We start from the raw sequence: 17,500 nt of genomic DNA, 5'->3' as shown, positions 1-17,500 counted from the left end.
AATAAAAGAACCAAATTAAAAGATCCTCTGAAAAGAATTTAAATCCAGCAGGCTTAGGAATTTGGCAGATGGCTGTCTATTTGAAGAGCAGGGTCATCTCCAAGACCAGACAATTCTTGGTTGGCATCGGATCATAGGGAGCTCCCGGTGAGTCGGGAGGCGAAGCCGGGAGCGTTGGCACGCAAGAAAGAGGTCACCCATCTGCCAGCTGCAGATTTAGTAAGGAATCAGGGCAGGGAAGGAAACTGGAAATTAAAAGGGAATGTTAAGCTTAATCAGAATAGATCAGCCTTGTCTCCTCTCCAGACAGGCTCACTGAAAAAAAGCTCTTCCTGTGAAACGTGCCCAAATTGGGGAATTAAGCAACGATTGGGTTGGGCCTGGACTTCAAGCAGTGGTTTTCAACCCTGGAGGATTTGAAGTGGAGTGGACTTCAAGTCCCAGAATTCCATGGCCTGCATGCTTAGAATTCTGGGAGTTGAAGTCCATGCTTCTTAAGGCATGCTGGCTGGGGAATTCTGGGAGTTGAAGTCTGTCTCTCTGTGTGTATGTGCCTCTCTCTCTCATCATTCTTTGTGTGTGTCTCTCTCTCTTTCTCTCTCATCATTCTTTATCTCCTCTCTCTCTGTCTCTGTCTCTCTTTTTCACATCATTCTTTATCTCTTCTCTCTCTCTATCTCTCTCTTCATTCTTTATCTCTTCTCTCTCCGTCTCTTTCTCTCTGTCTCTTTCTCTCATCATTCTTTGTCTCTCTCTCTCTCTTTCTCTGTATGTCTCTCTCTTTCTCTCTCATCATTCTTTATCTTCCCCCCTCTCTTTTTCTCATCATTCTTCGTGTCTCTCTCTCTCTTTCTCTTATCATTCTTTATCCCCCACTCTCTGTCTCTCTCTTTCTCTCATCATTCTTTATCTCCTGTCTCTCTCTCTGTGTCTCTTTTTCTCTCATCATTCTTTATCTCCTGTCTCTCTCTCTCTGTCTCTCTTTTTCTCTCATCATTCTTTGTGTGTGTGTCTCTCTCTTTCTTTCTCTCTCTGTGTGTGTGTCTCTCTCTCTCCCATCATTCTTTATCTCCCCTCTCTCTCTGTCTCTCTCTTTTTCTCTCATCATTCTTTGCGTCTCTCTCTCTTTCTTTCTCTCTGTCTCTCTCTTTCTCTCTCTCTCATCATTCTTTATCTCCCCTCTCTATGTCTCTCTCTTTCTCTCATCATTCTTTATCTTCTCTCTCTCTTTCATCATTCTTGATCTCTCTCTCTTTTTCTCTCTCTTTCTCTCATCATTCTCTCTCTGTGTGTCTCTTTCTCTCTCATCATTCTTTATCTTCTCTCTCTCTTTCATCATTCTTGATCTCTCTCTCTTTTTCTCTCTCTTTCTCTCATCATTCTCTCTCTGTGTGTCTCTTCCTCTCTCATCATTCTTTATCTTCTCTCTCTCTCTGTCTCTCTCTCTTTTTCTCTCATCATTCTTTCTTTCTCTCTCTCCTTCTCTCTCCCCCTCTCTCTTTCTCTCTCATCCTTCTTTATCTCCTCTCTCTCTGTCTCTCGTTCTCTCTCTCTCTTTCTCTCATCATTCTTTATCTTCTCTCCCTCTCTCTCTCTCTCTCGCTTTCTCTCTCTCTCTCTCTCACACACACACTCTTTGGACTCTTCCTCCTCTGCCTGAGCCTTGCTCTGGAAAGCCTTGAGTCAATGTTGGAGAAGGAGTTTATTTACCCGTCGGTTGCTTAGAAGAGAGACCCACAGAGAGACAGATGAATGAACAGCCAGCAACGTTGCATTGCAGCCCCAGCGTGAAAGCCGAGCGGCGCCAAGTCCCAGCCGGCCCTCGGAGGGGTGGGGGTGGGGATGATTTTTCAGACCAGCTGAGGTGGAAAAACTCCGCTGGATCTGGAGCTTCCCATGTTTCCTCCCATTCCTCCTTCTTCCAAATACAAGCAGCTTTCTAGTCTTCAGGAACAGAGCAGAATAACAAGAGTTGGAAGGGACCTTGGAGGTCTTCTAGTCCAGCCCCCTGCTCAAGCAGGAGACCCTTACAGAATAACAAGAGTTAAAGGGACCTTGGAGGTCTTCTAGTCCATCCCCTGCTCAAGCAGGAGACCTTACAGAATAACAAGAGTTGAAGGGACCTTAGAGGTCTTCTAGTCCAGCCCCCTGCTCAAGCAGGAGACCCTTACAGAATAACAAGAGTTGAAAGGGACCTTGGAGGTCTTCTAGTCCAGCCCCCTGCTCAAGCAGGAGACCCTTACAGAATAACAAGAGTTGAAAGGGACCTTGGAGGTCTTCTAGTCCAGCCCTCTGCTCAAGCAGGAGACCTTACAGAATAACAAGAGTTGAAAGGGACCTTAGAGGTCTTCTAGTCCAGCCCCCTGCTCAAGCAGGAGACCCTTACAGAATAACAAGAGTTGAAAGGGACCTTGGAGGTCTTCTAGTCCAGCCCCCTGCTCAAGCAGGAGACCTCACAGAATAACAAGAGTTAAAGGGACCTTGGAGGTCTTCTAGTCCAGCCCCCTGCTCAAGCAGGAGACCTTACAGAATAACAAGAGTTGAAAGGGACCTTAGAGGTCTTCTAGTCCAGCCCCCTGCTCAAGCAGGAGACCTTACAGAATAACAAGAGTTGAAAGGGACCTTGGAGGTCTTCTAGTCCAGCCCTCTGCTCAAGCAGGAGACCTTACAGAATAACAAGAGTTGAAAGGGACCTTAGAGGTCTTCTAGTCCAGCCCTCTGCTCAAGCAGGAGACCTTACAGAATAACAAGAGTTGAAAGGGACCTTAGAGGTCTTCTAGTCCAGCCCCCTGATCAAGCAGGAGACTTTACAGAATAACAAGAGTTGAAAGGGACCTTGGAGGTCTTCTAGTCCAGCCCCCTGCTCAAGCAGGAGACCTTACAGAATAACAAGAGTTGAAAGGGACCTTAGAGGTCTTCTAGTCCAGCCCCCTGATCAAGCAGGAGACTTTACAGAATAACAAGAGTTGAAAGGGACCTTAGAGGTCTTCTAGTCCAGCCCCCTGATCAAGCAGGAGACCTTACAGAATAACAAGAGTTGAAAGGGACCTTGGAGGTCTTCTAGTCCAGCCCCCTGCTCAAGCAGGAGACCTTACAGAATAACAAGAGTTAAAGGGACCTTGGAGGTCTTCTAGTCCAGCCCCCTGCTCAAGCAGGAGACCTTACAGAATAACAAGAGTTGAAGGGACCTTGGAGGTCTTCTAGTCCAGCCCTCTGCTCAAGCAGGAGACCTTACAGAATAACAAGAGTTGAAAGGGATCTTGGAGGTCTTCTAGTCCAGCCCCCTGCTCAAGCAGGAGACCTTACAGAATAACAAGAGTTGAAGGCACCTTAGAGGTCTTCTAGTCCAGCCCCCTGCTCAAGCAGGAGACCTTACAGAATAACAAGAGTTGAAGGGACCTTGGAGGTCTTCTAGTCCAGCCCCCTGCTCAAGCAGGAGACCTTACAGAATAACAAGAGTTGAAAGGGACCTTGGAGGTCTTCTAGTCCAGCCCCCTGCTCAAGCAGGAGACCTTACAGAATAACAAGAGTTGAAAGGGACCTTGGAGGTCTTCTAGTCCAGCCCTCTGCTCAAGCAGGAGACCTTACAGAATAACAAGAGTTGAAAGGGACCTTAGAGGTCTTCTAGTCCAGCCCTCTGCTCAAGCAGGAGACCTTACAGAATAACAAGAGTTGAAAGGGACCTTAGAGGTCTTCTAGTCCAGCCCCTTGCTCACGCAGGAGACCTTACAGAATAACAAGAGTTAAAGGGACCTTGGAGGTCTTCTAGTCCAGCCCCCTGCTCAAGCAGGAGACCTTACAGAATAACAAGAGTTGAAGGGACCTTGGAGGTCTTCTAGTCCAGCCCTCTGCTCAAGCAGGAGACCTTACAGAATAACAAGAGTTGAAAGGGATCTTGGAGGTCTTCTAGTCCAGCCCCCTGCTCAAGCAGGAGACCTTACAGAATAACAAGAGTTGAAGGCACCTTAGAGGTCTTCTAGTCCAGCCCCCTGCTCAAGCAGGAGACCTTACAGAATAACAAGAGTTGAAGGGACCTTGGAGGTCTTCTAGTCCAGCCCCCTGCTCAAGCAGGAGACCTTACAGAATAACAAGAGTTGAAAGGGACCTTGGAGGTCTTCTAGTCCAGCCCCCTGCTCAAGCAGGAGACCTTACAGAATAACAAGAGTTAAAGGGACCTTGGAGGTCTTCTAGTCCAGCCCCCTGCTCAAGCAGGAGACCTTACAGAATAACAAGAGTTGAAGGGACCTTGGAGGTCTTCTAGTCCAGCCCTCTGCTCAAGCAGGAGACCTTACAGAATAACAAGAGTTGAAAGGGATCTTGGAGGTCTTCTAGTCCAGCCCCCTGCTCAAGCAGGAGACCTTACAGAATAACAAGAGTTGAAGGGACCTTAGAGGTCTTCTAGTCCAGCCCCCTGCTCAAGCAGGAGACCTCACAGAATAACAAGAGTTGAAGGGACCTTTGAGGTCTTCTAGTCCAGCCCCCTGATCAAGCAGGAGACTTTACAGAATAAGAAGAGTTGAAGGGACCTTAGAGGTCTTCTAGTCCAGCCCCCTGCTCAAGCAGGAGACCTTACAGAATAACAAGAGTTAAAGGGACCTTGGAGGTCTTCTCGTCCAGCCCCCTGCTCAAGCAGGAGACTTTACAGAATAACAAGAGTTGAAAGGGACCTTGGAGGTCTTCTAGTCCAGCCCTCTGCTCAAGCAGGAGACACTTACAGAATAACAAGAGTTAAAGGGACCTTGGAGGTCTTCTCGTCCAGCCCCCTGCTCAAGCAGGAGACTTTACAGAATAACAAGAGTTGAAAGGGACCTTGGAGGTCTTCTAGTCCAGCCCTCTGCTCAAGCAGGAGACACTTACAGAATAACAAGAGTTAAAGGGACCTTGGAGGTCTTCTCGTCCAGCCCCCTGCTCAAGCAGGAGACTTTACAGAATAACAAGAGTTGAAAGGGACCTTAGAGGTCTTCTAGTCCAGCCCCCTGCTCAAGCAGGAGACCCTTACAGAATAACAAGAGTTAAAGGGACCTTGGAGGTCTTCTCGTCCAGCCCCCTGCTCAAGCAGGAGACTTTACAGAATAACAAGAGTTGAAAGGGACCTTGGAGGTCTTCTAGTCCAGCCCTCTGCTCAAGCAGGAGACACTTACAGAATAACAAGAGTTAAAGGGACCTTGGAGGTCTTCTAGTCCAGCCCTCTGCTCAAGCAGGAGACCTTACAGAATAACAAGAGTTGAAAGGGACCTTGGAGGTCTTCTAGTCCAGCCCCCTGCTCAAGCGGGAGACCTTAGAGAATAACAAGAGTTGAAAGGGACCTTGGAGATCTTCTAGTCCAGCCCCCTGCTCAAGCAGGAGACCTTACAGAATAACAAGAGTTGCAAGGGACCTTAGAGGTCTTCTAGTCCAGCCCCCTGCTCAAGCAGGAGACCTTACAGAATAACAAGAGTTGAAAGGGACCTTGGAGATCTTCTAGTCCAGCCCCCTGCTCAAGCAGGAGACCTTACAGAATAACAAGAGTTGCAAGGGACCTTAGAGGTCTTCTAGTCCAGCCCCCTGCTCAAGCAGGAGAGAACCTATTGTTTCTCTCCTTGATTCATTTCTTGTCCTGCCCTCAGGTGCTTTGGAGTACGGCTTGACTCCCTCTTCTTTGCGCCTACCCCCCCCCCCCCGATGACTGCTCCCTAACTTAATCACTGCGGTGATTCACTTAACAACAGAAAATGCGGCCGTAAGTCGAGGACTAAGTGCAGCAAAATGGATATTTGCCTCGATTAGCAGAATCCGAATTCTCCAGATGGGAGTTGAAGGACTTGCCCACTTATGAAATGCCTGCGACCCAATTTTTTTTGCAGAACGAGCTTTTTCTTATCCTTCCTCATCCTCATTTCCATTGCAGATGGAATCTCCTTTGACTTGGTTGATGCAAGCCAGCAAATCCTTCCCACCCAAAACGTTTCCGCTCCCTGTTCGAGATTCCATTCAAAAATTATATTACGATGCAGTGGCGCTATCTGTAATTAGTGATTGGACTCATTTAACTAATGATAGAATACTGAATGTCGAGGGACACGATCTGGTATATGGTTGGCATGCTTACCTGTTATTCAACAAAAAATTGGATAAGAAGTTTAAAAGTCATATTTTAAGAAATGCTTTACTGCGGGTCTGGAAAAAATACCAATATAAATTAAATGACAAGATACCCATGTGGGCAATTCCTAGACACGCAATTGAAAATATGAATATAGCAATAGCAATAGCAGTTAGACTTATATACCGCTTCATAGGGCTTTCAGCCCTCTCTAAGCGGTTTACAGAGTCAGCATATTGCCCCCAACAACAATCCGGGTCCTCATTTTACCCACCTTGGAAGGATGGAAGGCTGAGTCAACCCTGAGCCGGTGAGATTTGAACCGCCGAACTGCAGAACTGCAGTCAGCTGAAGTAGCCTGCAGTGCTGCATTTAACCACTGCGCCACCTCAGCTCTATAGCACAAAAACAGGACAGAATTACTTACAGACAGTTTCTTACCTCGGAAAGGGGGGTATTACAATTAAAATCTTTAGAGGTATTAAAAGAGGAGAAGGTAGTTCAAACATGGTTCCAGTATGGGCAATTACAGGCTAGGTGGAAAATAGATAAAAAAAATTGGTTTTATCCAAGTTGAGGATAATTTGTTTAAACAAATAAGAGATCAAAGCTTAATGCATATAAAGAGGATATATAATGTATTAATACAGATGGATTCGGAAACAGAATTAGTTAAAGATTGTATGATTAAAATGGGCTCAAAATATTGAAAAACCAATAACGTTGGAGACATGGGAAAGAATCTGGGTAAGAAATGTGAAATTTACACAAGCTCAAAATCTGAGAGAAATTTTTTGCAAGAAAGATTTTTAAACACTATGCGTGCCTCTGTGATTTATTCCTCTTCCGCCCAGCCAATAGATTGCCCAAGAGATTTTGCAATCAGAGCTACCTATGAATATTCTTAAAAAGGCTTCCCTTGACGAGACAATACCACCGTTTCCGTCGAGTGTTTGTCTGCTTTTTTTCACTGTGGGTGTGTCGCACCTCGGGGGTTGAGTTTGCACTGGCAAAAAACCAAAAATGCCATGAGAACACCACACCTAAACACAAGGACAGCAATTTATCCAGGAGGGGCCAAGGAAAGAGAGGTGTCAGCTGACTCACACAACCTTCTAACAAAACCACAATTAGCCAGGAGGCTTAAGAAGTGACTTCATCAAGGCTGTGCCGTGCTATTTTGGCGTGTTTCCCGCTTCAGGTGCAGAAGATGAGATGGTGACAGAAGAGCATTGTGGGCAACTAAAGAGGGGGAAAGAGCTACGGTAGGTTGGAGGTAGCTATAAATCCCAATATTGAACCTGCCTCATCTGGATTCCTTCCCAGAATTATTTCTTTAAAGGATGGGTGATTGCGGGAACTGGGCATGGCTAGTCTACTGTCGAGAAGGACCAAGGGAGACATGATAGCATCTTCCAATATTTGATATGATAGCATCTTCCAATATTTGACATGATAGCATCTTCCAATATTTGACATGATAGCATCTTCCAATATTTGACATGATAGCATCTTCCAATATTTGCCACAGATAAGAGGGGGGTCAACCTTTTTCCAAAGCACCTGAAGGCCAGACAAGGAAGAATGGATGGAAAGTGACCAAGGAGAGATTCAACCTGGAAATAAGGAGGAATTTTCTGACAGTGAGAACAATCAACCCATGGAAGAGAAGTTGCCTCCGGAAGTTGTGGGAGCTTCATCCCTGGAGGCTTTCAAGAAAAGACTGGACTGCCCTCTGTCAGAAATGGTGTAAGGTCTCCATGTTTGGGCAGAGGGGGTTGGACTAGATGACCTGCAAGGTCCCTTCCAACTCTGTTAATCTGAATCTATCTAAGATGGTCAAAGGTCTGGAGACTAAAACATAGGATGAACGGTTGCAGGAACTGGGCATGGCTAGTCTAGGGAAGAGAAGGACCAGGGGAGACAGGAGAGCATCTTCCAATACTTGAGGGGCTGCCACAGAGAGGAGGAAGGGAGTCAAGCTATTCTCCAAAGCACCCAAAGGCCAGAGAAGGAAGAATGGATGGAAACTAACCAAGGAGAGATTCAACCTGGAAATAAGGAGGAATTTCCTGACAATGAGAACAATCAACCCATGGAACAGAAGTTGTGGGAGCTTCATCCCTGGAGGCTTTCAAGAAGAGACTGGACTGCCCTCTGTCAGAAATGGTGTAGGGTCTCCTGCTTGGGTGGGGGGTTGGACTAGATGATCTCCAAGGTCCCTTCCAACTCTGTTAACCTGAATCTATCTAAGATGATCAAAGGAATGGAGACTAAATCATATGAAGAACGGTTGCAGGAACTGGGCATGGCTAGTCTAGCGAAGAGACGGAGCAGGGGAGACCGGATAGCATCCTTCCAATATTTGAGGGGCTGCCACAGAGTGGAGGGCATCAAGCTAAAAATAAGGGAACCCTACACAAATAAAATAAAACCTTAATTAATATGGGCTTTTTAGTCAAAGACGCAGGGCTGTATTCAGAAGGAACAATAAGTATTTTCTGTGCTGAAGAAGAGACTAATTTCCCCCACCCATAATTCTTTAAGACCACACCTAGAGTACAGCATCCAGTTTTGGTCCCCACACTAGAAAAAAGAGGTTGAGACTCTAGAAAGAGGACAGAGAAGAGCAACCAGGATGATGAGGGGACTGGAGGCTAAAACATACGATGAATGGTTATAGGAACTGGGCCTGGCTAGTCTAGTGAAGACAAGGACCAGGGGAGACACGATAGCAGTCTTCCAATATCTCAAGGACTGACACAGAGAGTTGGGGGAGATCAAGCTATTTTCCAAAGCATCTTTGAAGGCCAGACAAGGAATAATGGATGGAAACTGAACAAGGAGAGATTCAACCTGGAAATAAGGAGGAATTTCCTGACAGTGAGAGCAATCAACCCATGGAACAGAAGTTGTGGGAGCTTCATCCCTGGAGGCTTTCAAGAAGAGACTGGACTGGCATCTGTCAGAAATGGGATAGGGTCTCCTGCTTGGACAGGGGGTTGGACTAGATGACCCTCAAGGTCCCTTCCAGCTCTGTTATTCTGAATCTATCTAAGATGATCAAAGGCCTGGAGGCTCAAACATAGGAAGAATGGTTGCAGGAACTGGGCATGGCTAATCTAGTGAAGAGAAGGACCAGGGGAGACAGGAGAGCATCTTCCAATATTTGAAGGGCTGCCACAGAGGGGAAGGGGGTTCAAGCTGTTTTCCAAAGCATCTTTGAAGGCCAGACAAGGAATAATGGATGGAAACTGAACAAGGAGAGATTCAACCTGGAAATAAGGAGGGTTTTCCCGACAGTGAGAACCATCAACCGATGAGACGGAAGTTGCATTCGGGAGTTGTGAGAGCTTCCATCCCTGGAGGCTTTCAAGAAAAGATCCATCCGAAATGGCATAAGGTCTCCTGCTGGGGCAGGGGGTTGGACTAGATGACCTGCAAGGCCCCTTCCAACTCTGTTAATCTGAAAACCTATTTTTACAAGAGTGGCTGCAATCGCACAACTTTGTGATTCGCTAGGCAAGCTAAATTCAGGTAGACTTATAGGAAACCTCTCAAACAGACCTTCGAGGCAGATCAAGGACAACGTCTTAAAAACCACAGTGTAACTTTCCTACACACCACATTTCCATCACCACCCCGTTCGGTGTGTCCTGATTTGTTCCTCATTTTCCGTCTTCCTCCTCCTATATATATATATATTTGCCTTTCAGCTACGCAGGGAAATTTGTCCACACAAAGAATAACTACTGAATGGCTCTGTTATTTTCTGCTATTTCGGTCTCTAAATTATGGGCTGGATGTCTGCTTGTTGACATGAGTGGAGAAGAAGATGGAAAAGTGACATTTTGGTGATGGAAACAGCGTCCCAACATTTTCCCCAGTGGCCAAAACAACTTGTGGTTTAAACTAGCAACTTCCATGGAAAAACAAAACAAAACAAGGGAACCCTATACAAATAAAATAAAACCTACTGTAAATAAATATGGGCTTTTCAAAAACACAGGACAGCATTTAGAAGGAACAACGTGTTGTTTCTGTGCTGCAAAAGACACTAATTTCCCCCCATCCCTAATTCTTTAAGACCAAACCTAGAATACAGCATCCAGTTTTGGTCACCACACTATTAAAAAGAGGTTGAGACTCTAGAAAGAGGGCAGAGAAGAGCAACCAGGATGATGAGGGGACCGGAGGCTAAAACCTACGATGAACGGTTGCAGGAACTGGGCCTGGCTGGTCTAGGGAAGAGAAGGACCAGGGGAGACAGGAGAGCAATTGTCTAATATTTAAGGGGTTGCCACAGAGAGGAAGAGATATTTTCCAAAACACCTGAAGGCCAGACAAGGAACAATGGATGGAAAGTGACCAAGGAGAGATTCAACCTGGAAATAAGGAGGAATTTTCTGACAGTGAGAACCATCAACCCATGGAACAGAAGTTGCCTTCAGAAGTTGTGGGAGCTTCATCCTTGGAAGCTTTCAAGAAGAGACTGGACTGCCATCTGTCAGAAATGGTGTTAGGTCTCCTGCTTGGGCAGAGGGGGTTGGACTAGATGACCCACAAGTTCCCTTCCAACTTTTATAATCTGAATCTATCTTAAGATGATCAAAGGCCTGGAGGCTAAAACATAGGAAGAACGGTTGCAGGAACTGGGCATGGCTAGTCTAGTGAAGAGAAGGACCAGGGGAGACATGATAGCAGTCTTCCAATATTTGAGGGGCTGCCACAGAGAGGAGGGGGTCAAGCTATTCTCCAAAGCATCTTTGAAGGCCAGACAAGGAAGAATGGATGGAAAGTGACCAAGGAGAGATTCAACCTGGAAATAAGGAGGAATTTCTTGACCGTGAGAACCATCAACCCATGGAACAGAAGTTGTGGGAGCTTCATCCTTGGAAGCTTTCAAGAAGAGATTGGACTGCCCTCTGTCAGAAATGGAGTAGGTCTCCTGCTTGGGAGGGGGGTTGGGCTAGATGACCTACAAGATCCCTTCCAACTCTGTTAATCTGAATCTATCTAAGATGATCAAAGGCCTTGGAGGCTAAAACATATGAAGAACGGTTGCGGGAACTGGGCATGGTTGGTCTAGTGAAGAGAAGGACCAGGGGAGACTGGATAGCAGTCTTCCAATATTTGAGGGGCTGCCACAGAGAGGAGTGGGGGGTCAAGCTATTTTCCAAAGTATCTTTGAAGGCCAGACAAGGAAGAATGGATGGAAACTGAACAAGGAGAGATTCAACCTGGAAATAAGGAGGAATTTCTTGACAGTGAGAACAATCAACCCATGGAACAGAAGTTGTGGGAGCTTCATCACTGGAGGCTTTCAAGAAGAGACTGGACTGCCATCTCTCAGAAATGGTGTAGGGTCTCCTGCTTGGGAGGGGGGTTGGGCTAGATGACCTACAAGGTCCCTTCCAACTCTGTTAATCTGAATCTATCTAAGATGATCAAAGGCCTTGGAGGCTCAAACATAGGAAGAACGGTTGCAGGAACTGGGCATGGCTGGTCTAGTGAAGAGAAGGACCAGGGGAGACAGGAGAGCATCTTCCAATATTTGAGGGGCTGCCACAGAGAGGAGGAAGGGGGTCAAGCTATTTTCCAAAGTATCTTTGAAGGCCAGACAAGGAAGAATGGATGGAAAGTGTCCAAGGAGAGATTCAACCTGGAAATAAGGAGGAATTTCTTGACCACGAGAACAATCAACCCATGGAACAGAAGTTGTGGGAGCTTCATCCCTGGAGGCTTTCAAGAAGAGACCGGACTGCCCTCTGTCAGAAATGGTGTAGGGTCTCCTGCTTGGGTGGGGGGGTTGGGCTAGATGACCTACAGGGTCCCTTCCAACTCTGTGAATCTGTATTTATCCTTTCTCCAGTTTCATTTTCGCAATGGCTTCCTTCTTTAGATAAAGTCAAATTATGCAAACGACAAGAAGCACGCAGAGGGAAAACAAGGATCAGGAAAAACTCTGACATAACAATATGCTGAATTTGGCCTGGGTTCATTTATTCATGTTTCTCACTAATGAGTGGTTTGACATCCTACTGGCACAGTTTGGCTGGTTCTCCCAGGAAACTGTATAATGAAGAATGTCTGTCTGAGTTTGTCTAATTCCCCTCCCTTTTAATGTCACATTTTTAACAGAGGCTCCCATGAGCAGGGGCTAACTCTGGCCCCTTGTTAGCTGTCAATCATAGTAACCTACTTTAAAAGACAGAAGAGGAAAACGATTCCCACCAATAAAACAAATTCGTGCAGCGAGGGTTATTTATATAGACGGGGTTTTATATGTAAATATATATTGGAGAAAGAGATTAAGGAGTCTGCAGATCTAATAAAAGGAGATGCACCAACTCAGGAAGCTTAAACTGCCCAAGGAGCTGCTGGTTCTGTTCTACAGAGGAAGGATGGAGTCTCTCATCTGCAGCTCCATCACTGTCTGGTTTGGCTCTGCAACCCAACAAGACAGACAGAGACTTCGGAGGAGAATCAGAACGGCAGAAAGAAACAATGGCTGCCAACCTGCCTTCCATTGAGGACCTGCGCACTGCACGAGTCAAAACGAGGGCCATGAAAATATTTATAGACCCTTGGCATCTTGGAAATAAATTGTTTCAACTCCTACCCTCAAAACGACACTACAGAGCACTGCACACCAACACAACAAGACACACAATGACAGGTTTTTTTCCGAATGCCATCACTCTGCTAAACAACTAATTCCCTCCGCACTGTCAAAATATTCACTAAGGCTGCATCACTATTACTATTAGTCTTCTCATCGTTCCTATCACCCATCTCCTCCCACTTAGGACTGTATCTCTGTTGCTTGTATCCTTACGATTTATATTGATTGTTTCCTAATATTATTTGATTGCTTATTTGTAACCTGTGACTATTATTAAGTGTTGTATCTTATGATTCTTGACGGATGTATCTTGTCTTTTTATGTACACCGAGAGCATCTGCACCAAAGACAAATTCCTTGTGTGTCCAATCACATTTGGCCAATAAAGAATTCTAATTCTATTCTATTCTATTCCCTATTCTATTCTATTCTCCTTCCTTCTTTCCTTATTCCTATTCTATTCTTTTCTTTTCCCTATTCTATTCTATTCTCCTTCCTTCTTTCCTTATTCCTATTCTATTCTATTGTTTTCTTTTCCCTATTCTATTCTATTCTATTCTATTCTATTCTATTCTCCTTCCCTCTTTCCTTATTCCTATTCTATTCTTTTCTTTTCCCTATTCTATTCTATTCTGTTCTCCTTCCTTCTTTCCTTATTCCTATTCTATTTCTATTCTATTCTATTTTATTCTATTCTATTCCTTTCTCTATTCTATTCTCCTTCCTTCTTTCCTTATTCCTATTCTATTCTATTCTATTCTCCTTCCTTCTTTCCTTATTCCTATTCTATTCTTTTCTTTTCCCTATTCTATTCTATTCTGTTCTCCTTCCTTCTTTCCTTATTCCTATTCTATTTCTATTCTATTCTATTTTATTCTATTCTATTCCTTTCTCTATTCTATTCTCCTTCCTTCTTTCCTTATTCCTATTCTATTCTATTCTATTCTCCTTCCTTCTTTCCTTATTCCTATTCTATTCTTTTCTTTTCCCTATTCTATTCTATTCTGTTCTCCTTCCTTCTTTCCTTATTCCTATTCTATTTCTATTCTATTCTATTTTATTCTATTCTATTCCTTTCTCTATTCTATTCTCCTTCCTTCTTTCCTTATTCCTATTCTATTCTATTCTATTCTCCTTCCTTCTTTCCTTATTCCTATTCTATTCTTTTCTTTTCCCTATTCTATTCTATTCTATTCTCCTTCCTTCTTTCCTTATTCCTATTCTATTCTATTGTTTTCTTTTCCCTATTCTATTCTATTCTCCTTCCCTCTTTCCTTATTCCTATTCTATTTCTATTCTATTCTTTTCCCTATTCTATTCTATTCTCCTTCCTTCTTTCCTTCTTTCCTTATTCCTATTCTATTCTATTCTATTCCTATTCTATTCTCCTTCCTTTTTTGCTTATTCCTATTCTATTCTATTTCTATTCTATTCTATTCTTTTCCCTATTCTATTCTATTCTCCTTCCTTCTTTCCTTATTCCTATTCTATTCTATTCCTATTCTATTCCTATTCTATTCCTATTCTATTCCTATTCTATTCCTATTCTATTCCTATTCTATTCCTATTCTATTCCTATTCTATTCTATTCTCCTTCTTTCTTTCCTTATTCCTATTCTATTCTATTCCATTCCATTCCATTCTAAAAAGGCATAAAGATGACACAAGAGAAAGGCGGCCAAAACCAAATACATTTTGGCAAAAGACGCATCCAAGACAATCAGATGTTGACTGAACTAAATATTTAAAGAGCCTCCAAACCACAACTCGAAAAGCTCTTCTCAGAACAATTAAAGCTCTAAGTTCCTTAAAAGCCAAGTCTGGCATTGTCCTATCTCACCTTACTATCTCCCACCCGCCTTCAGCAAACCGGGTTAATATTAAGCCAAAGGCCCACATGACCACAGTGACTTCTTCGGACAATGCTGGTGCTTTGGCTTAGAAACAGAGATGAGCACCGCCCCCTAGAGTCAGGAACAACCAGCACATAGGTGCGAGGGGAATCTTTACCTTAGTTTAATGAATAGAAGGACTAGGGCAGAGGTGGGTTCCTACCAGTTCGCACCTATTCGGTAGAACCGGTTCGTCAAATCTACCGAACCGGTTAGAAGAGGTTCCACCAGTGGACCCGGAAAGCAGGCCACACCTACAGAAGAGGCTCCAAAAATGTTTGAAATCCACCACTGACACACACACACACACACAGACAGACTCACACAGAGAGAGAAAGAGAAAAAAGGAAGAAATGAATAAAAAAAAAGAAAGAAAAAGTGAGAGATGAAAGAAAAAAAGGAAAAAGGGACAGAGAGACAAAAGGAAGGAAGGAGAGAGAGAGAGAGAGAGAGAGAGAGAGAGAGAGAGAAAACACATGGCCGGCAAGCCACTCTCACCAGGTCACAGGGCCGGCAAGCCACTCCCACAAAGGAGGCCACACCCACAGACTAGGTTCGAAATTTTTTTGAAACCCACCACTGGACTAGGGGTGACATGATAGCAAGAGTTCCAATATCTCCAAGAAAAGGGAGTCAAGCTATTCTCCAAAGCACCTGAGGGCAGGACAAGAAACAAGGGATGGAAACTCATCCAGGAGAGGAACAACTTAGAACTAAGGAGGAATTTCCTAACAGTGAGGACAATTAATCAGCGGAACGACTTGCCTCCAGAAGTTGGGGATGCTACATCACTGGAGGCTTTTAAGAAGAGTTTGGACAGCCCTTAGTCTGCAATGGGACCCTTCCAAGGTCCCCTCCAAGGTCCCTTCCAACTCTTGTTATTCTATTCTATTCTGAATGATAGAGGAAGCTTGAAATACTGTCTTGAGAAGCTGATGGGCATTGAATATTTTAGAATTTTTTGCTTTAAAAAGGACAAGGATAACAACGATTTTATGTATACTTGATAGAGGATTGGTGATATAATGTATAACCTTAAGAACATATTACAATTTATTTATTTATTCATTCATTCATTCATTCATTCATTCATTTATAGGGTTTGTATGCCGCCCACTCTCGAGAGACTCAGGGCGGCTTACAGATAAAAAGGAAGGGGGACAGGGAATAAGAGATCAAAGCTTAATGCATATAAAGAGGATATATAATGTATTAATACAGATGGATTCGGAAACAGAATTAGTTAAAGATTGTATGATAAAGTGGGCTCAAAACATTGAAGAACCAATAATGTTGGATACATGGGAAAGAATCTGGGTAAGAAATGTGAAATTTACACAAGCTCAAAACCTGAGAGAAAATTTTTATAAGATGTTCTATAGATGGCACTTAGATCCTAAAAAGCTGGCTTCTATGTATCCGAACTTACAGCCTAAATGTTGGAGATGTGGCTCTCTCGATGCTACATATTTTCATATATGGTGGACCTGCCAAAAGGTTAAGGCATTTTGGATAAAAATATGGTGGATTATGCAAAATATCTTTAAAAGAAGGATAAAGTTTACTCCTTATTCTTACTAAGTATATGTACTGACTTTACAGTGGTAGAGACTAACTTGATTCTGCACCTAATAACGGCAGCAAGACTGTTGGTGGCGCAATACTGGAAGAAGGAAGACTTGCCTACAACTCAAGAATGGACACTGAGAGTCACAAATTTAGCCGAGATGGCTAAAATATCGGCATATCCTAAAGATCACTCAAATGAGAGATATAAACGAGACTGGAAAAAATGGATTGACTATATACAAAATAAATACGGGACCAAGAAATTCCAGTTAGCCTATGCTTAAGATCAGAAATGATTTAAATTGTTTAAAGTTGGTTCAGCAAGAAGGAGCTAAGGTCAATGTAGAATGTTATTAATTTTATTAATTTTATTTTTTTTCTCAACAGATTTTAGACTGCGTTTGTAGAAATCCATACCGTGTACGGGTTCTGGGAAGTCGGGGGGGGGGGAAGGTGGAGGGGGGTTGGGGGAGAGGGGGGAGGGAGGGAGGGGTATATATTAGGCTAGACAAGAATTTGGTGGTAAACTAGAATTATTTTGACATACAAAAAATTGTACTTCGATGTCTTACTGATTGAGGAATGATGAAATGTTTGCCTTAAAAGAAATAAAACTTTTGAAACAAAAAGGACAATGATACCTTGTTGTTGATACATAATTTTAATAAGGGAATAATTAAAAATTGGTATATATATATGTAGCGACTACTTATAATACTTTGTTGAAAAATGAAGGAATAAGATCTCTGTTTGAAGGTATGAGGTACAAGGATAACAATGAACGTAAGCATATTTGATTGGCGGAATTACGTATAATGGAAAATAGTGATATCTAAATATAAATGGTTGGTAAAAAAAACCCTTTTCTTTCACATGGGGATTATATAAAGGCATACTGTTATTAAATAGATAATCAAGAATGTAATGCGATTTCACATGTATACTGTTTCTCTTTAATTTCTCCGTACAAATAGGACAAGCTGAATACATTGACATATAGTAGAAATACACCAAGGGGAGGAGGAGTGGTATAGAAGGAAGAGGGGGAGAGAGGGCGGGAGAGAGGATGGGAGGGAGGGTGAGAAGGAAGGGAGTGGATTGGGAGAGAGGAGTGGTAGAGGGGGAGGGGAAGTAGGGTAGAGGGGAATGATGGAGGGAAGATAGAAAGTTGGAGCGGGGCGGAAGAAAGAGGTGTATGGAGAGTGGAAGAGGTATATTGGGTTTCTATTTTGGGGGGGTATTGTTGACAAGAGGAATTGCTGTGATTATTGTTTAATGTTGTATGGCCCCGTATACATGTGACTGTATGAAAATGAAAAATGGAAAATAAAA

General features: G+C 43.6%; 1 protein-coding gene across 2 annotated transcripts in view; it reads right to left on the bottom strand.

The window, feature by feature from the left end:
• Nucleotides 1-17,500, bottom strand: part of GAS2L1 (growth arrest specific 2 like 1) — an 87,554-nt gene that overhangs the window by 28,912 nt on the left and 41,142 nt on the right. The gene's annotated exons all lie outside the window — the stretch shown is intronic.

Source organism: Thamnophis sirtalis, unplaced genomic scaffold (assembly GCF_051295495.1).
Source record: "Thamnophis sirtalis isolate CommonGarterSnake01/CBP01778 unplaced genomic scaffold, rThaSir2_p1.2 scaffold_2, whole genome shotgun sequence".
Classification (NCBI taxonomy): Eukaryota; Metazoa; Chordata; class Lepidosauria; order Squamata; family Natricidae; genus Thamnophis; species Thamnophis sirtalis.
The sequence above is the reverse complement of the archived record's forward strand: the minus strand, read 5'-3'. Positions and strand labels throughout refer to the sequence as shown.